Below are 27,312 nucleotides of genomic sequence, written 5' to 3' on the forward strand. Positions count from 1 at the left end.
TGCTTTCTGATGACTTGTGTTTTGATCAAGCTGCCCTCTTCCTAATCCTGGGGCTGCTGAGAAGCTGCATGGAAATGCACCCACATCTTAAAGTAGATGTTGCCCAATTGTGCCAGTCCTGAGTGGCTTCCTCTGGTCTTTCCACAGTCATTCATAGAGTCCCATTCAAGCCTCTTTCAGTGTTTAAATTACAGAACTCTTCAGTGTACAGTCAGAAAAGATGACTCAGATTATCAAATCCCCTCTGCGAACCTTAATTTTATTGCAAAATGAAGAACAGATATGGTTTTTAGGAAATCAGGAAATATGAGGAATTAGAAAGAGAATTGCATTACTTTCATATCTTTCTAAGACCATTCTTGATTTTAGAGACTGCAGTTTTAGAGGCTGCTTCAGTCATCAGTAATAAATTCAAAAAAGATTGGAGTTAAAAGATGGAAGTAAGGAAGCAAGGGGAGTTTCCTGCAAGTAAGATTTATAAATTAATTCAAATGAATGAGACTTCTGTTATGGTCATATTAATGTTTCATGACATAGGGGAGTCCTAATATCTCCATTTTCCCTATTTCCCCATCAGCTCTGGCAAAGTCCAAGTGCATATTAAAATGCTGCTACAATTGACAGTGCAAGCATAGCCTAAGAGACTGGCCCACTGGTCTGGATGTCAAGAGGTACCATAGCACAAACAGAACTGTTGAAAATTTAAAAAAAAAAAAAAAAAACAAAAAAAAAAAAGAAAAACTCCCAAAAAACCAACCAAACAATATCAAAACAGACAACAACAACAACCACCAAAAAAGCCCAAACAAACAAAAAACCCAAACCAAAAACTCCCAAAAACTTTTCCTGTGTTGTGTGAAAATCCAAATAATGTAATGGGATTTATAGCAAAGATAAATACTGTGAATGCACAAACCACTAAAATTGTATCTTGAGTATTTCTCTTTCTGACTCTTAATGCTCAGCAGGCTGTTACATCTGTGGTTTTTTTCTAAGCTCCCTTGCATCCCACATAAAAATTCACTATAAATTTATTTCCAATCCTGTCAGGTCTCACTTTCATTATTTTCTGGAACATATTTCTCCCCTATGAAGTGTTGTTTAGCTGAATTGAAAAGTTCAGATAAATGCACAGACTTTAAAAATAGAAGCATTTCATCATGTTGAAATCAGGCTGTTGTCATTTTTAGAAATGCTCATTTAGTACTAAAAGCTTTTAAGAATGCATGCAAAAGAAAATCTAAAATGCAAAAAGCTTCAATGTACTTTAAAATAAGATGGATTTGGAATTTTTTTTCCTTGAGTGTTAAGATAGTATCACATTTTTATTTTCAAGAAATTTGCCATAAAAATGGAAAATCTTAAATCCTTGTCAGGGCTACTTATTCTCTAGGTTTTTTTACAAACTTTGATCCAAATTAATAGTAGTGAGATTGGGATTGACTTTGTGAACTTACATTTGAAGTTAGGGCATCTAATTGGTCTTCTGGGGTCTCGCTAAGGAGCTTGTCTTCAAAATCTGGATTCCTACAAGACCAATAATGCAACAGGCACACAGGTAAGTGTGTTACAATAAATTTTTCTCAAAAATAAGCAGTTACTTATGAGAATAAGTTCAGGCATGTCAATGCCACATGATCAACTTCCCTATGAATTTGAATGCAAATAACTTAAAAGACAATAGTTATCATTACTATTATAAGTGTAAGTCAAATAAATATCATATAAGGCTATATAGTTTAATGTTGTGTGAACTCTGCAAGAAGTTCAAGGCCATAATCTCAACATGAAAAATAGATTCACTAAAGTTACTGTGTTTCTTCCTTGCCTGCTTCATGGGCCAAATCTTGAAAACTATGGAAATTTCAAGCAATTTCAAGCACATCAGATTTCACTCACTGTAAACTCATAAATATGTGATTTTTACCAGCACAGCCTTCAGTGCATGCAAGAGAACCAGAGCATTCCTTATCCCCCCTCAATGTCTTTTGTAAAAGCACCTCCTCTGAACACAGTACCTGATTTCTAGGGATTCATTCCATCCAAGGGCTATTTTATTGAATTATATCCAGTAATTTTGGTGAAGTTTGAGCTGCCACAGAAGGACCTCAGCTTTGAGATTCATCATCTCTTCAGGTAGAAACTGCCCACAGAAGTATGCTGAATTTATCAATGTTAATTACATTAATGCTTACCTTGGCAAGGAAACAGAATGTATACATGGATATTGGTGAAAAAATCATAAAGCACACTCTCCTGTAAAGTAGGTCACATGTTAATGAGCTAAACCTAGCCCCAAATACACACAAATATATGTAGCTTTGAGCAAGACTTTGTTGAAGTCAGCAGGACTACCCAGCATGAAGTCAGGTATTTAAGTATGAGGACCTTGCTGTGTTGGGATTAGAGTTGCAACTCTAGGATCAAAAAAAAACCCCAAAAAAAACCCCAAAAACTGCTGCCTCTTTTTGTTTTGTATTTTTTTTTTCCAAGGATTAAAAAAAAAAAAAAAAAGTTGAATTTGAAACCCATGATATTTTCATCAGGAATAAACAGGACAAATCAAATATGTTTTATTTACATTCAGGCACTCTGCTGTCTGAAGGTGAACCTGGTTACATCAGTTTACAGTGAACACACCCTGTGATTTCAGTGCTGATATTAAAAGGAAATATTACTGAGGTTGTGGCAAAAGTTTGCCAGTCAATCCATGTTTCTAGGATTGCACTATTTCTGGAACAGATGTTTGCCACCTACATAGATCACCTTGTAATCTATCATTGTACTTACCCTTTGCAAAATAAATTTCTTAAGAAGACTGTATGAGAACAACTGAGAAGTTACAATAGTACCTCAGTTTGCTGGCAGGTGTAAACATCCCTCACAAAGGATAACTCTTTTAAAAAAATAGATATCACTTCTAAAATACTACCAGGTGCTGTAAACAGAGAATTGTGTGAAGTAAAACAGAAGTACACACAGATACACTCTCCAGCTCAGAGCATCATGTATCACCACAGATTCTTTTAATCCCACAAAACAGAAGCGCATCCACATTCAGGGAAAAGGGCACAGCCAGCTGGTTCTCTAAACAAACAGGGGCTGAGAGAAAACAAAAGTGAAGGGCAGGATGATGCATACAATATGAAAATAACCTTTAGCATTCATGCAGAAAGAAAAAAAAAAGAATTATCCACATTTATCCATTTTGTCTGCTTAGGGCTACAGAGGTTTCACTCATTGCAGGGAAGCCACCTCCCCTTCCAGAAGAACTGAAGTAACATTCCTAGCCCCTGTTTTAAACTAGAAAAAAAAAAGATTCCTTTTGGAATCAAATGCTAATCCTACCATTGATCAATGGACTTTTTTTCTTACACACAGGCAAATGATACAAATAGGGGAAAAAAAATAAAATACAGAGCAATTCTTTGTTTTCCTGCTGCCATTCCAGGAATTCAGCATAAATATTTGGATAAAGAAATTAAGTTGCAAAGCCAAATATGAATCAAAATAAGGACATCAGGAAAGATCAATAATCATACTAAGGATACAACACTCTTAATACAACACTCAATAATACAACACTCTTAATCTGGGATACCTCTTTTAACCACAAAATCATTTAAACACCATTTATTTAAGAGGATGGACCTTTTCAGAAGATATTCCATCAAACACAATTTAAAAAAGATTCTGAAGTGTTTGTTTTATGTTTTCCTAGAATTTTCAGAAAATATATCTAACTTGTCTTCACGTAAGATGGAAGTCAAGATATATTTTCCTTCCAGAGTCATAACCAGCATAAGAAAACTGGGATCCTTATTACAATAGGAACATGCAAAATGCCCTGGAGCACAGGGAACATACCCTGTGGAGAAGGTGCCCCCATGCAAGGTCAGGATTGCAGAGAAAGAAGTTTTGGGATTGTGTAAGCGTTTCCTCAGGTTATGTAAAAGAAAAAATAGCAATTCCTGTTGTGTCCTGCATGATGCATTAAATGTGCCTTGAGAATACCTTTGAAAGGAAGGAGATAAGGGAAAATTTTGTTTTGATCATTGGGGAATCTCAACATTAAAAATGCATTGTGGAGTACACTCAGAAGTGTACTCAGCAGTGTGAAAGCCTCAGCTGCAGCCCAGCTTTAGACACAGGTATGTGAAACCTGAGAACACTGAACTGGGTGAGAAAATCTCTTGCTGGATATAGCCCAAAAAATATGCATAGTTAGTTAAAGAAGCAAAATCCAGAAAAAATAAACTGAATTTCACCTGAGGGAAACCATGTGACAATATGGTCATAAGGCAGACTGGCAAAGCAGTTCCAACTTCATTTTTTTGTCAAAGCAAGGCATCCCTTTATCCTCTGTGATCCTCTGATTTATGTACTGGGTCTAGCAACATAGAGAAGTGATGAGTTTTACAATAGAATTTGAATCCAAAGAAGCCTGATTTCCACATAAATTGCAAGTATAGCAGTTGATTTGGAAGCTGGAATTTCTACTCTGCAATGATTTTATTGCAGTTTTGTTACAGGCTTTACCACCACTACACCTATCTTTCTGAATCCTGAGTGTTTTCCTGACCTCCAAATTCACAGACAATGCTTTAAAGCACACAAGGCACTTTTGGAAGGTACATAAGGAGAAAGTATTTTTCTTTGTACTCCCTGCTACCATTCTGGATAGAAAGACATCATTATGTGTCAGTTTTATGTGCAGAAAGTTAAAAAAAAAATCATGATGGTATGCAAGAGCAGTCTGGTATGTCTTGAAGGTACTGTTTAAATCATGCAAGTAGGGGAGGAACCACAAGCAGCTCAAGAGCTTCTTCTGGCACAGACTAAGATGCAACTCATGCAGGATGGAATTCAGCAGATCAAGAGGAACCATTGCAGCATCTAATGTGAACAGGATAAAAACAAAGAAAAGAAAGGGGAAAAAAAGCTAAGAAATAGTTTCAAACTAACCATATTTTCAGATTCTAATATTTGTGTTGCCAAACCTGGCCTTGTTAAAATAGATCAACTGCTATCTGTGACCCTACCCTCTATCCTCACAAAGCCACACATGATGGTCCAAAAAGGAACAAAGGAAACATTATAGGTGCTTAACAGGACATGTGTTACTGTTCTAAATCAAAATCAAGGTTAGAAATCCGAAAAGGATCCAGCATCCCCGGTATCATTTTTATCTCCCTCTATGGTATTTCTCTCTCCTGTCCCACTCCTTGAATTATTCTCATGGTAGATAATTTCTATGTGGGTCTGTATTGATCCTTTTCCTTTCCTTATCTTTCTTTGGATCCTGAATCTCTTTTGTCTGCCTAATCTACCTCACATTAAGATGAATGAATCTCCTCTGCACTATTTGAAAGTAACTTTACTGCCATATGTTGTGAAGTGTAAAACTTTGCTTTAATGCTGCTCCATTGTGAACAGGTTGTTGATTCTGTTATCTTGAAGAGCAGGAATTTTATTTTCCAGAACAATCTTAAGAGCAAGGACCCACATGTGACAAAATTCTGTATTTCTTTCCTTACCTGTTTTGCACCTTTGGTAATCTGCAGGAGCACTGTAGCAGGAATATCACCCACCTCATCTAAGAAATTTTATTTTATGCACTTGAAAGCTAGGATTGCTGGCACAAAATATAGCTTCCAAAATTTAAACCTCTATAACTAAAATTTATACAGCAGGAAAACAGTGGAGGTTATACTATTCCTCATTTTTACAGCTGTACAAAGTTGGTAAGAATTCTTATAAAGGCATGGCCAGCAAAAGGTGGGGAGCAATCAGCAGGGAGACATGAGGAGAGTTACTTATTGCAAAGAAAACAATATAGAGGAAAATAAAATAAGAAAAAGGAAATTTGCTATAGGCTTCCTTCTGACCATTCAAAAAGACTAAGTATACTCAAAAACTGGAAACTCCTTTCTTCGAACCACCAAGCATACTGATTAGGATGAAGGAAAATGTTATAGAATTTTGATTTGTGGATTTAAATAAAACCAAACTCAAACCTCCAAATCTTCCAGTTGTTCAAAAAACATATAAGAGTTCCTTCATTCAACTTTTCCCAAAAATAGAAAGCATACATTATTGAGAGACAGAGTATGAATTACACAATATTAGACCAAATCAAACTTTTTAAAATAACTTCTCCAAAAAAGTCAGTTAGAAATTATAATTGAAGCTTATAGACAACCTTTACTACAGCATTCAGAAACAGAAACAAAATTCAATAAACTGTGGCACCTTTAGCTTGGCAATGTTGCAGTAATTCAGAATTACATATTTTGTTTTTCTAGCACAAGCTGTTTCTCTGTAACTAGTCAAAGAGCAAACAAGTGTCTGCACACTGTATGCCACTCATTTAATTTGTTATGATTGTGGAATACCTCATCAGGAAAGTGAATACATAAGTCATGAAAACACTGGCTGTCATTGAGGGATATGAAATGCACATTGTAAAAATGTTCCATCTGAGTGTGTAGAAGCAAATGTGAGCAAGACACTGCAGAGGCCATGAAGAAAGTAAACTACAGAGAGTGGCATAAGCAAAATAAGAAAGTTTTACAAGACGTGCAAATGGATTCAAAAAGGGCAATTATAGTTTCATTTGTATAGGTGTTTTGAGCTATATCAAAGCATTTTTCTATGGCACAATGAAGAATTGAGGTTGGTAAGACCCCTCATGGGCAGTGAACAGCAGTAATTCCATGAATAAAGGATATTTGTCATTCTGTAGGCACATTAAATATTACTGTGTGTAGTCTTTTTTACATTGCCTCTAAAAAACAATAAAGGGGGACCTGTGACAGCTGAGAGGCTAAAAAAAAGCAAACCCAAACCAAAATAATCCTCAAACTAAAACAGTTTTTCAGTTGGCGTACTAGACTGTAAATGTTTCAGCTCTTTCATTTAATGCTGTAATCAAAAAAAATCACTTTCCTGCCCAATTAAGGCAGTGTTCATGGTCACTTGACACAACTACCAGCAAGAATTAAAGATAAATAAATTAAGTTTCTGATTAAAAATGGTAATTTGTCCCCAGCTGGGAAGAATTTGGGAAGCAAAACAATAGAGAAATTGCAGAACACTTCGTATATCCCAAACATATAGAATGTGCAGAAGAGGTTCAGGCTATTACAGCAGAGCATTGTTTCCCCACAGGACAAAAAACATGAACAGCACTTCACAGAACACAAAAGGTGAAGTCCTCACTATAAAGTACTCAGGGTTCAGATTCTGCAGCTCTTATTCATAGGAATAATCCCACTGGATTCAATCATCAAGTGCTCATTGATGGACAACTCCTGGGCTGGTGGTAACCCTTTCACTTGGCTCCAGGTTTCCCCAGAGCCCAGCCTCATAGCTGCATGTAGAATTGAGCATTACTCTATTTGCATGAGGAAAAGCGTGAAGTTCAAGCTCCAAATGATCCTTTAGAGGTTTCCATGGGTCTGAGGAAGAGCACAACACAAGAGAAAGCTACCTGTACCCTTGGAGATACCTCTCACAGGAGTAAGCATTTAAATTCGAGGTCGACACATAGTTGACTTGCATAAATACAGCAAAATAACATATCTAAGGGTCATATTCAACGAGAGAAACAAAATCCCATTTCACAGTTAACAACTTCAACCTGCCAATAACTTAGCTTCAGAAAAGTAACCACTTAATTGAAGGGGAAATGTCTTGACTTCTAAATTCACACGTGAAACATGTGATGGGATATTTCAGGATCTGGTTCTTCTGTCACATTAAGAAGTGTTATAAATGACAATATAATTATTGACTTTCTCATTTACGTATTGGCTTTTGCAAGGTATTATTGATTACAGAGATTCTGATATAGTACAATTTGTAATCCCTTTTTAAATGCTTTGGAGATAGTACAATCTGTCAGTTTTTGTATGCACTATATAGCTTATAAATAGTACTGTGATAAATATTATAGCTTAGAACTTCACATAATAATAAAATAGAGACTATGTACTGATAAATACTTTTATGTGGGTAACTAACTCAAATACTGATGTGAAATAGTTGTGTTGATTCAATGTATTTGTGGACTATCTTATCTGAATGATAACAGTGACAAGAACCAGGACACCAAGAGAAATATTTACTACTGACCCTCCAGTTTTCAGGAAGTGTCAAAACAACTGAATGGAGAAGAAATAAAATGTATTGATTTAATCTACAGGATGGCATCCAGACAAGTGAAAGGTTAAAACCAAGTAAAAGAATTCCCAGAGTGTAAACTCACAGGAATGTTTGAATATGTATAACCTTTATTAATAGGCATTTAATCACTGTAATGAAAAGTATATAAGAAAATTGTTTCAAGGTAACAGGGTGTTTTTGGCAGATTGCCAACCACCCTAGCTCTGCATATTGTCCCTTTTACCCCTTATTAAACTTTTATAAAAAAATTAAATAGTGAGACTTGTTTTTCAAAAGAAACATTTTTGTTTGTTTCTTTTAATCCACAGCTTAAATACCAAAGCAGAATCTACTACTAAGTCAAATAAAACTCCAGTTTGCTCAGATTATGTAATTTATTCAACTGCCTTTCCTACTCTGTCAATTAGGATAAGTCTACCAATCTTTAACTTCTGAGAATTAAGGCAAAGGGCCTTTTCAAAGAAATTAAAACCATGCAATAATTCCTTGTACTAATACCTATTTCTCAAGTAAAGTGCCAGGAACAGGGTAACAGCACTGTCTGTCTCCTAAATCCTTCACCCACTTGAAATCTTGCCCTTTGCAAGTCAAGGGTTCACTGAAAGGTTAAGTGCCCCAGGAAAAGTGAAAGAGCTACAGCAGAAAGAAACAAGAGCATCACTGACCCAGGTCGTTTTAGTCACTTTGGGAGATGCAGATTGGGATCTACTCAGGAATGAGCCCTGTTTTCCAAACCTGGTGTCGTCCCTTTAAAAGCAGAGCTTGGGTAAACAAGAAACATCCAGCAAGCCCAGAACTTTGGGAAGTGGAAAAGAAGGATGAGAGATGCTTTGTGACCTTTCCAACAGAACCCATCTGTGCAGTATGGCATGATTATACAACATTTCCTCTTGGATCACAGCTACTGGGACTTTTCTCTATGATCAAAAGACATGACCCCTTGCTTCATTTTTGATTGAGCTGCCTTAGAGACTCTTGTGTTGCAAAGTTTAGGAAGGAGAGTGTTTCCTCTCTCATCACTGCATAAGAGGTCTGTGATAACCTTGACAATTTTAAGATGTTTTCTTAAAGAAAGAAAAAAAAAAAAAGAAAAATTATGTTTTTAGGCGAATTTTTTGGCATTTTAGGGAACTGTTAATCCTGGAGTACATTTGGAGGATAAGAAATGTTTAGGTGGTTGGGTGCCAGGGTTTTTAGATTCCCTTGTGGTCTTGGGCCCAACAGAGAAACTCTCAGTGGGTCAGAAAGATAAGTAAATGCTTGGTTGGTGAAAAAAATAATTCATATTTACATGAGCCATAGTTAACTATCTCTTCATCATAGAAATTCAGAGGCCATCATGTGCACTATTCACTTAATCTGCTGAGTAGTTTGGGCAGAATATCATGGGAAATGATTCTGTATCAACTTTTCCCTCTAGCACCATGTTCCAGAAGATAGAGGATACATGAATTCCTAATTGTTTTTCTTTACATTGTTCAAATTTTCTTCCTTGATGATGCAAATTAGACATACAGAGAAAAATCATATAATTTCAAGTAAAAAAAAGAAGCATTTGTGAAGAACTCTCTCTTTGGATTAGCATACAGAATTCAATGAGGTATGACATTTGTATTTCACTTTAGGGAATAGCTGTTTGATTATTTAAGGCCTGTGATGGCCCAAAATCTGCTGTGCTGACCCAGGCAGAACTGGTGATCCAGCCTCAGCAGATTACTTAGAAAAATTTGGTTGTAAATCTGATATTGGGATAGAAATCAATTGCTCTATTCAAAAGGAGCACACAAAAATCTTTAGTATTACATCACAATTATAAAATATTTTTATTTTTCTCCTATTTTCTGTTACTGCCTTCTGAATAATTTCTTTCTTTGGCTCAGTGGGTCTATTCCTTTTGAATTAGTACACTATTTTCTTAAACTATCCCTGAAATTTGACTGGGATTGTAGAATATAAAAGTCCTTTATTATAATTTAAACTCCTACCAGTATTTAGATGGAGTTCTCTTTAATGTTCTACTTGAGCTTTCCATTTAATCTCATTCTACCTCCTATATTTAATTTAAAGCAAAATTATCTTTCATAATGATAAGCTGGGGGAACCCATCCCTCTCTACATGTTGTAGCTTTTATCATCATTTAGAGCTACGCAGTAAAATGTTTTCCTTAGATGAAGCTGAAAACACTTTAGAACATAAAACCAGAACCAAAAATAACAATAAAGGCAATGACTTGAGGATAAAATACAGTCCTAAATGGCAAAAAAAAAAAAAAAAAAAAGCTAAAACATTTCAACTCACAGAGGAGAGGAGACAGAAAAAGAGTAAATCAACTCCAAGTATAAAACTTTCATTTACTTGGAGAAACTTTTGTTAAACAAAGAGTGTATTTGCCTAATTCAAAATATATGCAAATTTAAAGTAATTTGCCAAATGGTAGAATCTATTCTTTTTAACATGTCTTGTTTATATCATTATATATGAAATAGTTTACAGAACATTTAGAAAAAATTTTTCTGGTGGATCATCACAGCTCTTCAGTTCAAAATAGAAATCTAACACATGTCCACCTAAACCCTCCTCTGCCCAGTCCTTCTCCTGCCATAATTCATAGAATTCAGTTCTTGTATTTAGCAAACATTTAAAAATTACATAGAAAGAATATAAATTATAACTCCCCTTGCAATAGAGCAAACTGAAGATCAATTTCAATGGAACAGATCACAATGAATGTCTGTTTTTTCAATGACTGGAACATTGAAGGACAACAATATTTTACAGTAAACATAAAAAAAAAGTACACTTTTTTTTTGTTTTCCCTCTTTAAAATAATAAAAATATTTTCTAGGTTATTTATTTTCAAGGAAGAGCTTTGATGGAATTTTATTTAGTTGAATGTCAATAAATCAGCAACAAGCTGGAACCAACAAAACGCACTAAAGCTGATGCTGCTGCACTAAAGAAATCTCAGGAAAAACATCATCTGATGCTCAAAAAAAATTACCTAATACAGAGGAGATTTCAGAGGCCAACATTAACACCCAGATGGAAGCATCTCTGTGTATGAACCTTATTCTGATGAGTGGGACTCGCTGGGAGTGAGAAATTCACTTGTTTGCAGTATTTGTCATACCAAGTTGTTATAGCACGGCGCCTCTTGCAGTCCTACCTCTCAGTCTAGCATCTACCAAAACCTTACCTTGCATTTTCATTCACTGTCCTCAGGCTGATAACACAATGACACTGCTGGGGGGAGTGTCACAGATGCCAGGTGGCAGATGAGGAATTCTAGAGGAGTTTGGATACAAGAAGGTCACTAGAATTGATATACGAAATAGGAACTGTGCATTTGATGTTTAACTTTGACATACATGTGTTCCCTGATTAATCATCATCTTGAGTGATTACTACTGAAAGAAAACTGAAAATATTCAAACATTTGATATTTGTTTCATTTGTAAATATTCATTCTGGCAACCCAGTTTGCTGGGATGTTTGGAGGGGAAAATGACATTTGGGGTGCAAAATAATTAAATTGACTTTGGTTAAAACTTCAGTGAGTAATTGTAGAGCACCTCTATTAGCATTTGTTCAACTAGAAAGGGAAACCTAATTTCCATACAAAAGTCTTTCAGATGAAATAAAAAATCATGAAAGTTAATAGTAAAGAGATACTAGTACTAAAAAGATGATGCATACTTTTTTTAATTAAAAGAGCAATGTGTAATCAAAGCTGAATTCCTCCTTTTGATCAAAGGAAAGTTTTGATTGTTTAATGTCAGCATAATTCTACATTTGTGTGATGATTATTTAAAATTACTATCTTCTATGTGAGAAAAATAGCTGGATATTATTAATATTAACAGCTCTGTATATACATATTGCTTTAGAAAAATGAAAAATTAAGATAAAATTTTAAGACTACACATTCTTACTTGGATGTATGTATTAAAAAATAAAATTAAGATTCCCCATTTTAAAGGATTACTGTACTACAAAATACTTTTCAGAAAAGTAGAATATCTACATCAGTTTCCTTAACCATGACAGGACCAGACAATTTTATTAATTCATCACTTCCCAATTTTTTGCAAAAGTTTTGGGTTTTTTTTTCAGACCAACAGGTTGAATTTTACCTTTTACTACCTCCTGTCTGATATATACTACTTACCCAGCAGTGAATACTCACCACTAAGTGATGAACAATATGTAGTGCAAAAACCAATGTGAAATGTTGTCAGAGCCATAAATAAAAGCAAACTATGTTCAAAATATCAAAGGAAAGTTGAATACAAGATTTATAGAGAAGAATATCACTTAGCCCTTAGAAATCTCTATTTTATTGAAGTAAAGCCCACAATTGTAAACATACTCTTTGTCTTCTTATGCCTGTGTGTGTATGCAATGTCTGCTTACCTCATTTCTATGACACATCTACAGAAAAGCAAAGTTGAATTTTCTTTATGAGAGTGAAGGGACTGAAAAGAAAAATTGTAAAAAAGCATGTCACAAATGCTTGCCAGCAAGTAGTTCATAAGAAGCAACTAGTAAGTAAATCATAATTGTAGTCACAGGACATGTTTATTTTCTGGGTTTTGCGGGAAAGAGGTTCTCACAAAACGCTGTTGCAAATAGCTGAACCAAGAGATGGTCAATGGGACCAGAAATAAAGAACATTGCACAACATTCTAGATGGAAGTGCAGCTGCACAGCTCACATCATAACTGCTCTAGGAACCTGACACATTAACTTTTTGTACTTGAACTCTCTAAGCCAGGTCACAATTTAGAGGCTGTCAATTCACTAAGTTAAACTTTCAGCTGTGGATTTTGACCAAAATATTTCTGTGCCTCTTCAGCCCTTCTTGCAGGATGGTAGGGATTTTCTTAAAGGCTTTCAGCACAGAAATCCACTATCTACAATCCCAGGTCACCACGTTTTTATCCAGCCCTTTGGTACCTTTCATTACATCTTGTACTCTTTAAAAATAGAGACAAGACTGAGAAAGTAAAAAATGGTTGTCAAAGGTGCAGTTCTGAGAAGGTCCTGCTTTGCAAACAAGAACCTTCCTCCCTAGTAACATGATTGCAAATGCTTGATGAAGAAGTCCTAAGGTTGTGGCTCATGGTTAAGTAAGGCTGGCCTCAGATTGATCCCAGTATTAGAACAGATATCCTCTTTAAATATGATGTGGGAAAAATAAGGAGAGCAATTGTTCAAGAAATTAGATTTGAATGTCCTGCTTCATCCCTCTCACAAATACTGACATCAATTTCTTGATCCATAAAAGTATTCAAATTATTTCAAAATATACTTCAATAACACAACATTCTATTCTGAATATAACAAAGAAGTTATTTATAAATATTTTTTTTTTCCCTGAGCAGTCCTTGAGAAGTCACCTTTCTTTCTCACCTGCTAACAAGCTTCTGGCAACTCAGTGTCTTACAGAGTAGGGGTTTTAGAGTTACTCCTCATGTACTTGTAAAGGTTGTCAGAAGAAGATTTTGACCCTTGCTATCCCATTAAGATAATTAGTCAATTCTGAGCAGCAGCAGCTATAGGTTGTCTGTTTTTCAACCCCAAGCATGCCTGGCAATGTATGAGATTCACCCATAACATTCAGACTGTCCTTTTCTATGTCAGTATACCTTACTCACACTAAGAGTCTCTTAGAAATAATATGAAATGTATATTAATATTATTGGAAATTAATAGAAATATATAATAATATTAATAGAAACAATATGAAATATATATATATTATATTTATATAATAAATATAAAATTCTCTGAAAAGGTGATTAAAAGCAATGCTTCTCTGGAAGTTTTGAAGAAAATAAAAATGAAAACAAACCCTAAACCAAAACTCACACCACCCTGAAACACAAAGCTTTCTCTTTCTCCTCAAAGAGTTTGAAGCCTATGCTCGAGTTTGAATTCTGGTAAAACAGACATTTATTTTATCCTATTGCTATTCCTTGTGAAGAGCACAGGCAGAACTAGAACCCTAAGAGCTCCCTCCTATCTCAGCTGATTGTGAAACTGGACTGTTGTCCCCTGTGAACCCTTTGTGGGCAAACTGAAGGTGAAGTGATGGTAGGAAGGGTGATGGCACAAGGCCTGGCATTGAAGGACACCTTCCTTCCAGCATGGGCATTAAACTTGATTTGGAAACTCCCTCTACATGAGGGAGATTAAGCTTGAATTCCCTCAAGAAGAGGAAAAGCCTCTTGACATCCAGCTCCAATTTCCAGGCAGGTAAATAAACAGACTAAAGTTAAACAGCAAGCCTGTTAATGCTGACACCATGTTAGCTGCATAAACTAATTTTTCAGAAGCTTCTTGACAGCATCTTTTGAGCTTTAAGCATATTTGCAAAGTCTGAGAAATATGCAGATCTGGCACTGGACTGCTTAAACTCTATCAAGTTCCTTAAAAAAGCAGCTCGAGAACTTGAAGAGTTTTCATGGTGTGACACTTAAAAAAACCTTGCAGGTTGCATATGGATCTACACATTTGTATACAAAATAAAAAGACCACAAGTCCTTTCTTAATACAAGTTTCAGTCCTTCTACAGTCCTCAGTTGCTTTTTATTTTATAATAAACACACATGGCACTGAACAAAAGCTTTTAACTCTAAAGAAAAAAAAAATCTTTAACCAGACTCTTTTCCTTCACTCCATGGTATTTGTGCTCCCAAATTACTACCACACTGAAAAAACCCAGAAAAATTAGCTGACACAAAGTAAAGTCATTATGATATGGCTCCTGCATTTTGAGGCTGAGAAATTTCTGTAACTATAAACAGAAATGCACCAAAGCAGGATAGAAATATGCAAGCATAAATATTTCAAGATTGCTTGCTGGTCTCCTCTGTCCATCATCCTTTCTTATCCATCAAATATCAGCAGAATTCATCTCCTTTTTAGGGATTCTACCATTCTCTAGGAGATGCTACTTAACTCCAGGATGTCAGTCAGTGGACTTGTATCTGATAAATAAAAACTCCATGGCCTTCAGAGAGCTCTCTGAATAAAAATAGGTCCTTCCCTATGGAAAAAATACAGGATTATTACTCTAAACTATTTTGAAGATTTGGCTAGAAACTGATTAAATCTTCCTGAAACATTTCTTTTATATAGCAGACAAAAACATTTGATCAATTTATAAAGAAATAGAGATTCCAAAGGCAAGATTATATATTTCCCCATCATTCAGTTATTTTTTCTGCATTGTGCTTCAACAGATAAGTTTTTATGTATTTTTTAGCTTGATTTGAAAAAAAATCCAGAATGAGATATTTTCCACAATTGAATAAAAGGCAAATGAGATTTCACATTGAATGTTTTGCCAAAATCAATGAAAACTACACCAACGATTTTGTCTTTCAGGATCACTTAGTTTGTGTCATTAGCAACCCTTAAAAGAATGGATTTTGTGTAGCACATTGGCTGTGATCCATACAGTGGAAGAATAGGAATTGAAAATAGCTCTCTATTTAAGAATGCATTAAATTGATTGCAGTCAAGTTCCTTGATCTTTTAGGCACAGGACTGCAATTATAAAAAATTAAATTAGCTAATTAATACATTGGTAGTTTAAATTATGCCCTTCCATAAAGCAGTTGAGACCTCATGGAAGGCAGACAAGTGCTCTCTGTACTCATGGTTTTGAAGCTAAACATCTCAATTTATGGAACAAAGAAAGAGAGGGAAAGCTTGTATCTAAGCCCTGATATCAACACCCTGAAAAAGACTGAGAAGGAATCTCCTCCATCAATGTACTGAGCTTCTAAAAGCCCCAAATGCCTGTACATTGAGTACCTTAATATAGAAGGAGGAGCTGGACCTAGAGGAAGGATGTGAATACAAAGAAATTTTCAATAAATAAAATATTCTGGAAGATTTGACATGATATTCAGCCAGGACCCAGTGGGACACTGGAAAGGCGAATATCACACCAAGGAAAAGGGTGACTATTGGTTTTCTTGTATAGCAATTATGAATTATTATTAATATCATCAATGCCTTTCTTTATTAATTTGGCCTATTACATCAAATAATGCATAATTATTATTGGACTAATGGTGTATGCTATTATACTGTTAAAATATTAATTTCCTCATATAATATTTTATTTCTTGGGTGAGGTGTGTTTTGTCATCAAACTCTTTTGTGCTGTGATTCAGCATTCACCAAAAGTCAAGGTAATCAGACTAAATTTGCCCTAATTTCTGCTACTATTACAATTGGATGACAATGGTCAGGATGACAAAGGAAATGGATATATTTCTTCCTGATTCCACGTCTTTATATGCTAAGTTGTCAAGTTCTGTGTTTTGGAAGGAGGCTTGTTTGATTTCATTCTTAGAAATCTTAAAGAGAGGAATAAAGAGGGGAAAAAGTTACCTGAATTCTACTGAAAGAAACCTGGTTTGCTTCATCTAAGTAGGTCTTTCATTTATCTTCTATCTGAAACAAATGCATCCAATTGGCTTGCTGCTCACCAGTGCTATTTTACAGCATGAACAAGAACTGCAGGATAAGATTTGATTGTTTTCTTCTACTTGTGGACTGACAGCAGACCAAAGCTACACATACATAAAATACTTTACAACAGAGTGGCTTTAAAATTTAATAAGACACAGTGAATAGACTGAATACATTATTGAACACAAATAGCCACCCAAGATGCAGTGCACATTGTTAAGAAGGTGACAGAGGGAGGGAGGGAAAAGAGAGATTAAAAAGTAGGGTAGCAATGCCAGTTAGGACAGCCAGAGCTAGGGCCATATCTTCATCTCTGACTTAAGAAATTTAATTTTTTAATGAAGACAAAATATTAAGCTCAGTCTGGAAGCTCTTCAGTCAGCAGAAAATACAACTTCCCCAGTTAAAAATCTGAAGAAGATATTGACTATATGTTGTCTATACACACACACACACATTTATGTCTCACTGTACAGGAAACTGGTATCATACTCCAAAGTGCCAAGTTAGACATGATTTCCAGAATTAAAAATATCTTTCTGCCTATGGAATACAGGGCCAATGATGTGGAGAACACCAGCAAAGAATTAGCCATTGACCTTGTACTGTCTTTATTTGGACAGGCTAGTTAGTGATATTGCTTCTAGCAAATGGGTCATCAAGATTTACTAGCAAATGGAAGAAGGGGTGATGATAAGCTTCTCTATAAATTTCTATAAAAAGCACTATTTAAAAGCAGTTTATTTAAATTCCTCACAACAGGGCTGTGGAGCACTACAGGAGGTATTACAGAGAGAGCACCGCATCCGTACTTGGCAATTCTGAGGACTGACAAAGTGGCAACAGCAGGAATACCTCATTTATGTCATTTTCCTTAACCAAATTGTCTCCCTCAACACTAATCTCTGTCAAGTACTTCACATCTTTAAAGAAAGGGCTGATAAAAGAAAAATATTTCAAGTAAATTTCTTCTTTGATGCAGTGTTCTAAAACAGCATTAAAAAGCCCTGAAAAAACAAGTTCCCTCCAAGATCTGGTTTTTTTTAGTGATCTTTAACTGAAGAACACTGGCAGGTGAGAATATCACATTTCATAAAACAAGGTACTCACCAGTTCAAATATATCCAGGCTGCTACACTTGTATGTAGTGTAGCAATGGCACATCAGCCTGGAAGCTGAGAACACCTGGAATACCTGGAATAGTTCCCTAGAAATACTTGAATTCAAGATTTGAATGCTATGAATTTAGGATTTGAATGCTCTAATGCTATAAGAGACCAACAAATGGAACAAATGACTCAATGAAACATTAATTCACTTCCTATAGGTGTCCCTCCCCACCCCCCAACAAATTAGCCAGTAAAAATAATTCAAGGCAAGTAAATACTGGAGAATGCATGCTGGAAATTAATTTTGAGCTTACAACATGCAAGGGTTTCACTTAAGGCCCAATAATCTGTTTTGAATAGAAAAAAAATGGCCAAAAGTAGAAATTTTGTTTGCAATAAAATCTAATATAAAAAAAAATAGACAAAAATACTCTTAGTAAAGAGCATTAACCTGTGTTCCTAATAAATCAACTGGAAGCTAAGAATTTATCAGCAAAATTCCTTATTAAATGATTTTGCAAAATGTTCAAAATCAAGACAGTTTTCTGCTGTTCACAGATAACGCATTAAGGGTAAAATAAAATAAATTGGTTGCATGAATTATTCATCCCAACTGTTTACACAGTTCTAGTCAAACAGTGATTCTGCTCTAGTATTTTTTTTTTCCATTCACAAGCAGTTCACAGAACAATCTGTCCTCTCATAAACCACTAAATTTTAAACTGTGCAATTTCTGATTAACAAAATGTCCATGGCCATTCAAATGCATGCAGAGACACAGCATTTGCAGGACATGCTAAGAACAAATCATCATGATTTAAAGCCATTTCCAAATTTAGCTTCCAAACTTATTGTTTCTTTAATTGGACACGTTTGGTTTAGGAGTAAGTCATTTTACTGATCTTCACAGGACTTTCAAAGCTGTGTGGTTATGTGTGCACTACAAATATACATGCTATGAGATGTGCAAAGCCAACAGCTGTGCTAACATCTGAGTCTGCCCCTCATCCTCACTAAAAACCTCTCTCCTAGTAATTGCACTAATCCTTCAACTCTAAAAATGGTTATTTGTTTTCCAATATTTCAGAAATTTCTAAAAAGGCAATATCTCTTATTAGAAAATTAAGTATCTCACTCCATGCTGTGTGAACAAACTTTCTTTTATCTAGCCTTTCAAGGAACAGGAAAATTAATATTAACATTGAAAACTTTGCCATGATGAGAAAAGTTTAAAGTTTAAAATGTAGAACAGATCTTTCCTATCCCACAATTAACCAAATAGCATTCTAAGCTTCCAACAGCTGTTTGTTTAATATTAATATCAGCACAGATTTTTACTTTTTTTTCTTTTTTTTTAATTCTGAACTAAGGTTAAAAAAAAAAAGTGTTTGTAACCAAGTATTATACCCTTACAAAGGCAGTTAATAATATCATAGTTTCTTATATTTATTAAAAATACCCACAAACTGTAAAATTTGTTGGAACTATTTTCCACAGACACATTGTTTGGATTAATTGAAGCTGTTACTTTCCTACCATAAATCATCAGCCAATTGATTGGCTTTACACAGTGAGGTCCATTCCAGGCCTGAGGCATTAGTGCTTTATGGAAAAACAGCTGGGCAGAATTGGACATGATATTTCTTTTTCAGACAGATTTTAGAACATTACCTGCATATAAAACTGTTCAGAGGAGTTATTTTTCAAAGTCCTAAAGAGTAAGAGTTTCCTACTGGCAGGTAAAAGCAGATGAAAGGCAGAGATTCACAATGAAATTACTCACCAATTATAAAACTACTGATAAAAATAAAACTACTCATACAATTTAGAACTTCTTAAGTACAATGTTTCAAATTTTATTTTTTTGGGCCATTGTGTCTGTCTTTTAATATACAGCCCCTCATACACTCCATGACAAACAAGCCTCACATCCACAGCATTTTAGACAGGAAGGCAAAGGTCACATATCCATTTTCTCAGGTATTTGCTAGCTAATAGATTGAATGCAAGCAATGAAGGGGCTATTATTGACTTGTTTGTGAGCTGCAGCTAAGGAAATGCAAAATTATGAGTATTTCTCTTGAAGAGAGCCACGGTAAGGGGATTGTGCTACAAACACCTTGTTGAGAGCATCAATAAGTGAAAGCAAATATACCAGAATCCTACTACAAATTCCTTGGCAGCCTGCCATGCAAGCAGCCAGTTCTGATGGCTGCAAGGAATGAAGTTGAGAAGCAAGCAAACTAAAGAGTCTGGACAGGAGCCAGATGAGGAATAAGGGGTACATAAGAGAAAGCCACTTCACAGCTGGAAATTGCAAAGGCAAAGTGCCTGTAGTGGGGGGAAAGGCAGGGTCCAGGCACAGCTTTATCTTCCTTTGGCATTTTACCATGCCCCAGGAAGCCAGCAGATAGGATTTTTAGGTGTGGCCAGGCTGACAGTGCAGCTGTAAGACAAGACCAGCACACACAATCTTATCTTGCAGCAAATAATAGCCTGAGTGATGTCTGAGGGCTGCTCTGCCAGCTCAGGGATTGCCAGCCAGGGGCTGGTCCTGCTCTTTGGACACAAAATCACTTCTGAAATTCCCATGTGCCCCTTCCAACTGGTGCACACTGTGCTAGGGCTCTGAAGTAGGGGAATATGATAGTGGATGCTGAAGAGCAAAATCACATCAGCTCAGGACTCCCAGGAAAACCTTCCAGGAGTCACTGTTACCACTTGGAGTGATTTTACTGCCTGGATGGAGTAGAATGCTTAGGCACTACTTCTCTAGGTGAGAATGTCCTTAAGTGGTGAGGAAGTGTTGGAACCCAGGACATCCCTCTGGCTGTCCTGAGCAGCCAAGACCCCTGCCAGGGGGCTCAGAGACCCTGGCACAGAGCCCAAAATGCCTGTGGTTTTGATTATCACCCATGGAGAAAATTACCAACCTTAGATGAAGATCTGCAAGCCCTGGCAGTTTAAGTGGAATGACAGTGAATTTGTCACAGGGTGAAAAAGTAGATTTTGGGGTTTTTAGAATGGGGGTTCAGGGGGCAAGATGGAGGGATCTGGGCATGTCCAGCCTTTCTACTTCTTCTTCTTGGCCTCCATCTTCTGCTGTGATGTTGGCACTTTTAGATTGGTCTAGAGTAGAAGCTCACTGTCTAACATAGGTGATAGGTATTGGAAAGTAATTGCAAACATTGTACATGTAGTTTTTAGTATAAAGACATAACACTGCCCCAAGGGCAGAGAGAGTGCCTCTGACTGTCTTGCTGAATGGACCTCAGCTGGACAGGAGAAAAAAAAATTATAGATAAGGAACAATAAACAACCTTGAGACTGAGAAATTAAGAGCCCTGACTCCTTCCTCAAGTGCCAGGCTGGGAAAAGAGACTTTCTAACACACCTCAGGGTCACTCTGACCTGTGAGAGATCCCAAGAATGAAGTTGCTCCCTCTTACAAAAATACACTCAGAAACTGTGACTGTGTGGACTTGAACAGTCACTTAAATATTTAATGCAAAAAAACTTGTTTGTGCACAAACAGTATCAGAATGTTTATGTCATAACAAAGGCCAGGAAGTGGGAAAAAAAACCCCACAAAAAATCCAAGGGGTCCAGCATCAACCCCAACTTCTCTGCTCATCAGGTTTTTTTCTACTACATGTTCTACAATTCTGAACACACTTTAACATTTAAGCAAGGCAAATGAACTTTGAGGTTTTGCATATAAAAAAGGTGTAATTAGGGCCTTTTCCTCATTCAACAGCTGCTGGTTGGAGACTTATTTTTGAAGCCAGGGTCAGTAGGGTAACAGCACTTCCTGAACAGAAATAGCTGATTCTCCAGAATGGGGCAGGGAGGAGTAATAACTTGATTTCTCAAGTCTTTTCCCTCTAGATAGGATGCATTTGGCTTCAAAGAAGTCACACTGATGTAAAATTAGCACAAGTGAGAGAAAAAAAAAGTGCCACTTCTATCTGGAAGATTGCAAATTATTATATTACTCAAGAAATCCCAGAGACATTATAATAATGGGATCCACCATGAATTACCCAGCAATTCCTTTTATCTTCTATTAAGGCAATTAGGGAGGGAGAGAGGGAGAGAGAGAGAGAGATCTGTTCTTGTTTTAGAACTCAACAGGCTGCAAGTCCCTGCACAGAAGCTGAAGCAGTCCTGGAGGAACAATGATTCCATTCCTCCCATGAACAAGCCAGTGTAAGCAAGCCACATACAGAAATAAATTACTTGGTCTGGAAAAGCATTAATGTGCATTGATTCCTCTTTTCTCATTAAAGGAGAAGGAGGGGGAGGAGAAGGACTGAGGTGTAATTGAAATTTGAGATGAAAAAGTTTGCCTGCATGTTTGCTCAGGAAGACAACCCAGGGTACACCTGACCCCTTCTGAGCTGAGTCACAGCCACAGTACAATGCAAACATTTCCTGACTTAGCTCTTTGAACAGAACAAAGCAGAGACATTAATAACTGAAATGATTATCACATATTCAGAGTAGGATTTACCTGCAGCAGGTATGTCACACAGAGAAGTAGTCACTTTTACAAAGGTGAATTTCACTCAATACATGCTGACTACCATCAAGAGTAGTCCCATAAATTTTTGGGGTTTATTTCACTACTACTGCCTGGGAATGCCTGGAGTAATTCTGACAAAACCAGGTTCACAATCATTGACCTATGCATGATGTACCATGTACTATGTATGCTGCTATAAATAATTCCATTTTGTGTTTCCTCTTTTGAATTTTGCTATTTACATTTACAAGCAAGTAGGAATTGTGAAATCTGCAATCAAATCTTTAATCTCTAAAAATTTAAAATTGAAAAATCTTTAAAACTAAACCAAATTTAATTTGCTTTTTTTTTTTTTACTGGTGCTGCCTGTTGCTGCTGAATTCATTGCTATCTGATTCACCTACATACCTACTCCTAGACTTCATGAACAATAATGCCAGGGATACCAGAACAGGGTTCAGAGCATGGTTTTGGACTGTTCACATTCCCATTCCTTTAGACTGTGAAAGGAATCATGCTGTACCTCTGGGAAACACGTTTTGCTCCTTTGTGCTGCACAAATGTAACATGGCTGTAAACTGGAATAGCTTCAGAACACCACACAAAAAATGTCACATGATGAAGAAGGGAACAGAGGGGAAGGGGGAGGAGAAAGAAGGAGGAGAAAGGGGAAAGAAAAGTTGTTATTCATGAGGCAGCTGACCCTGTATGTCAGCTGAAAACTTTTTTTTCCTTCTATTTGGTTCTTGTTGCTTGGTTGACATCACTGGATGGAACATTCATTTGCTTGGTCCTACCACAGGCACTGTTCTCATCAGCTCTGATAAATGGTAGGGGAACCAAAGAAAGAAATGGTTTCAGCGCTGCAGATTATTGTTTTAGGTTTAAGAGACAAACTGTGTACTTCCCTGTGTGACCTTAAAAAGTCATATTTTTGCCCCTTCCAGGCAAAAAGCTGGGGACAAGAGAATAATGGCTGTAATGAACACAAGGTTTAAGCACTCTCCTCTCGACAGTTTTGGGAATGATTCTCACCTCTGCAGCTCTAGTAAATGGTGCAAAATTTAGGAGGTTAAGAGGCATCCCTTAATACACAACAGGCCCTGTTTTATCCTGCAAAATCTGTCAGAGCTTGAGGCAGAAATCATCTGGTTTGTTTTCTGAAAAGTACCACATGTAACAGGTAGTGAGAAAGGTTCTACAAGCAGTGTTAATTAACTGGAGGCTGAAACAATATAAAATGCATGTCTAAATAGACAAGACAATTTCCCCAGATTGTGAACTCCAGCTCACATTTTGAGACTGAGTGCCTGACACTTTCCCTTCCAAATTGTTAATCGCACCACTGGAATGCAATTAGCCACAATTTTACCCTGCACATGAAGGGGTTTCTGCACAATGGGCTATCATAATTTGATCCTGAGGTTTCTGAGGAAAAGGAAGAATCAAACTCTTCCTTAGAAACTAGGAAATAAAAATAAAAAAGGGAGTATTTCTGAAGTTTTGCAAGGGTCGTAGGTCTTCTACTTAAATATATTGTTTAAAACAGAATTAATGTTCTAAGCAAGGAAATTTACCTTCACCACTGATCTGGCTTCAGCTGGGGGGTTAAACCACGATACCCACATCACAGATCCTGCAAAGTAGAATTCAGAAGGTCAGACTTTCATCCTGCAATAGATCTTTCCTTTCATAAGTTCATCAAAGAATATTTTCTTTTTCTTTTTTTTTCCTCCCTGAAACTAGATTTTAGGCTTCTATACAATGTATTGTAGTGTTCCCATTCTTCAGATATTTTTAAAGAACTCGATAGGTTTTGGCCAAAACTCCATTTGTCAGAGGCAGCAGGCTCTATTACTTACTGGATATAAGACATTTAATTAGTGTCTTAAAAGAATTATGAGCAACTCAACCCAAGCTGAATAGAGCACTTCCATTTCTATATATAATAGGCCCCAAACTGATGTAGAGTATGGATTAATCCCTCTCACCATATAAAGAATTGTATTTTTTCTTTGTGTTTTTATACAGTCTTAATAACTTGGCCATCATGCACATGCACACAAAATACTTAAATAGATGTTTAATGGCTAATTCCTTTCCTAACCAAAGTATTGAAGTCATGATGAATACACTGATTTGAACTTGTTCCATTCTCTAATTTGCTCATCTGAAAGAGCTTGAATCATATTCAAAATCCAGTGCTGAAATCTTTATTATTTATTTCAAATACATCATTTACTTTGGAGTTGGCCACTTCTACAAAGACTGTGTGAGATGAACTTCTCCTGACTCTGTGAAAGTCATGGTTGGAAATTCAGACAAAATTTCTATAACAGTACCAGATTATTTCAGGGACTTGGAAATAAATGAACTAGGAGAGCCTGAGGAGTTTGCTGAAGACTTTAGGAGATATTTTGCAAAATTCATTTGCCCACAGTTACAGAAATTCTCCATTAACCACTTTTAACAAATGCCCCACCAATTCTCCCAATGATGCAGCAGGATCAGACTCCACGACTTGCAGCAAGTCCCTGCTACTTCTGTTCCCAGTCTGCATCCTCAAGCTATGAAAATTGAAATTAAATTTGAGACCTTCGAGCCTGTTTGTTCTTGATCCAGCCTGATTCTTGTTAAATTCTTGGTCTTAGCAGCCCTCTTGATCACGGCTAGTGTTTGCCAGAGCCAAGTCATGCTGGCTTCCATTGTAGTTTTGTGGTTTGCCATCACTCTCCCAATCATCTCCTGTGTTTTCAAGATCAGTGACATCTTTACTTTCTGGTATCTTCACTTTCTGGTATCTTCTCACAGAAGTCACCTGTGTTTGTTAAAAACACATGCATACCAAAAATCACCTTAGAATAGGCTACCTAAAGTTATTAGACATTATATTAAATATGGTTTAGGCCTCTCAAGCTCATGATTTGGAAAAGTCTGCCTCAAAATAGTCAAGGTCCAACAGAAGACTGAGGATTATAGAATAGTGCTATTTAGAGAATAAGAGATTAAACTGCAGGAATGAGAAAAACCCTATCAGATTTTGCATATCTGCAAAAGCTGGATTAATCCTAAAACTGTGTTCTTTGTTTCACTTAAATACTCATCATTATTTCTGTTGTAATCTTCTGGTACTTGGGTACTTGGTAGTTTTATATTTTGCTTCCTGTAAGATAGTTTAGCTACATTTATGTTCCTTCTTCCTTTTTTTTTGAGAGCTATATAAATTGCAAGAAATACATTGCATCATAAAAATAATTTGGAGGAGGGTTTATTTAAATATTTGCTTAGCAGTCTTGATAAACATGTGATAATTAAAGTATTCTGAAGGAGTAAAAGCCAATAGAGGAATACCCACTTAATAAAAATGGAAAATACAATCTGGTACTTATCAATAACTGAATTACTATAGAGTCACACAGTTTTTCCTCACTATCTTTGAGGACTATAAGTACACTGACATGCAACTGGTACAAGACATAATTCGAGAAGGCAAGGCAGCAAATGGAGAAGATACTTTACCTATAATTCTTCTGTAAACAGCAGCTCTCCAAAACGCATGGAGTTCATTTTATATGACACTCTCTTTATGTTAAGAGAGCTTGGATGACATGAGGGTCACTTGCATTAATGAGCCAAACATGGAGAAACTTCAATCTCTGTTCCTTCATAAATTGTTCACTGGCAGTCAGCTATACTGATTTAAGAAAATGAGCAAAGAAAAGGTAATAAGGTAACAGATGGATTGCTTTTTTCTCCTTTTTTTTTTTTTATTCTAACACTGCTGTGTGTATTACCTATAGAAATACATCAGACTCACACTGACTTTTTCAAATGAAAGACAGGTTTGCAGCTAACACAAAAAAAAAAAAAAGAGCAAAGAAAGCAAGCAGAACTTTCTCTGTGGAGTTTTATTTGATTTGGGATGTAGTTCTTCTCTTTCAACTAATACAATCCAAACATGTTGATCTTTAAAAGTAGACTATAAAAGCCTGTCTTTTATGGTCACAAGGCAAAATCTATGACAGCACTTACAATCTTGCTCACTAAAGAAAAAAGGATCATTTCCCACTGTGCTTATCCTATTTTGTTTCACCAGTATTGGCAATAATTTTATAGTAAGAGATATATCTGAAACATAATTCTGTACAAAATGCAGTATATCCACAGTATCCATATTTGCTTTTCCTACACACCCATATTTTTCTTCTTACATAAAATAACCCCCAGGCCACCACATATTTATTTCCAGCAATGCTCTCTTAAAAGCTGCAGGTTTTTGTGTTTCCCAGAGAAGTCCTAACTATGGATTTGAGCTGGATCTTAGGAAGAGTAATTTGATTATACCTGATTTTCTACAGGTTGTGCAAATTGTTACACAGGTTGTGAAATCTGTATCTTTTCAGTTACTAAACTGAATCCTCTTCTAGTAAGGCACGAGTAGGTGCACTGTAGGTGCAATAGAACTTTGATGACACAGATGGATGGTAGCAATAAACTGAATTTTGACTTTGGCATTACAGAATTCTGCAATTCTACAGTATTCCACCTGGGCATCTCAAGGCACTTCTCCAAACATCAGCTTTGCTTCATAATGTTTCTGTTTTGAATCGAGGAAGCATCATCATGAAGCACATTTTACAGGCAAAGAAAATGACAGATTAAAATAATCCAATCCCTAAAAAATTCAGAGCTTTTGATTTGGTCATTATGGCTTGGACATGACCAGGTAAAGACCAGCACTTCCTTACCTGTGTCACCCTGACTTGGAACCCAAATTTTTACATATCAACATAATGGTCACCATGATACGTTAACCATCAGGAATTCAATGGTGTTTAGCTGCAAGAGAGGACATTTCCCCAAAGATTTAAAGCCACATCGATTTCCATTATTAATATTTCAGAAATAGAAAAGTTTCCCTTGTAAGTCAGGTTAAGAAATTATCAATATTTGACTTGAGTCTTAGTGAATTTTATATATACGCTCAAACTTGCACAAAC

General features: G+C 36.2%; 1 long non-coding RNA gene across 1 annotated transcript; it reads right to left on the bottom strand.

Annotated features, from left to right (window-relative positions):
• Nucleotides 1-26,972, bottom strand: LOC139593220 (uncharacterized). The gene is made up of 6 exons (XR_011680220.1): nt 25,832-26,972; nt 24,908-25,130; nt 23,890-23,948; nt 22,721-22,899; nt 1,458-1,527; nt 1-252 (listed from the first exon to the last, which is right to left on the bottom strand). It is a non-coding gene; the product is annotated as an uncharacterized lncRNA (long non-coding RNA).
• Nucleotides 26,973-27,312: the final 340 nt, after the last annotated feature.

Source organism: Agelaius tricolor, unplaced genomic scaffold (assembly GCF_023055355.1).
Source record: "Agelaius tricolor isolate 1412-34295 unplaced genomic scaffold, bAgeTri1.0.p SCAF_9, whole genome shotgun sequence".
Lineage (NCBI taxonomy): Eukaryota > Metazoa > Chordata > Aves > Passeriformes > Icteridae > Agelaius > Agelaius tricolor.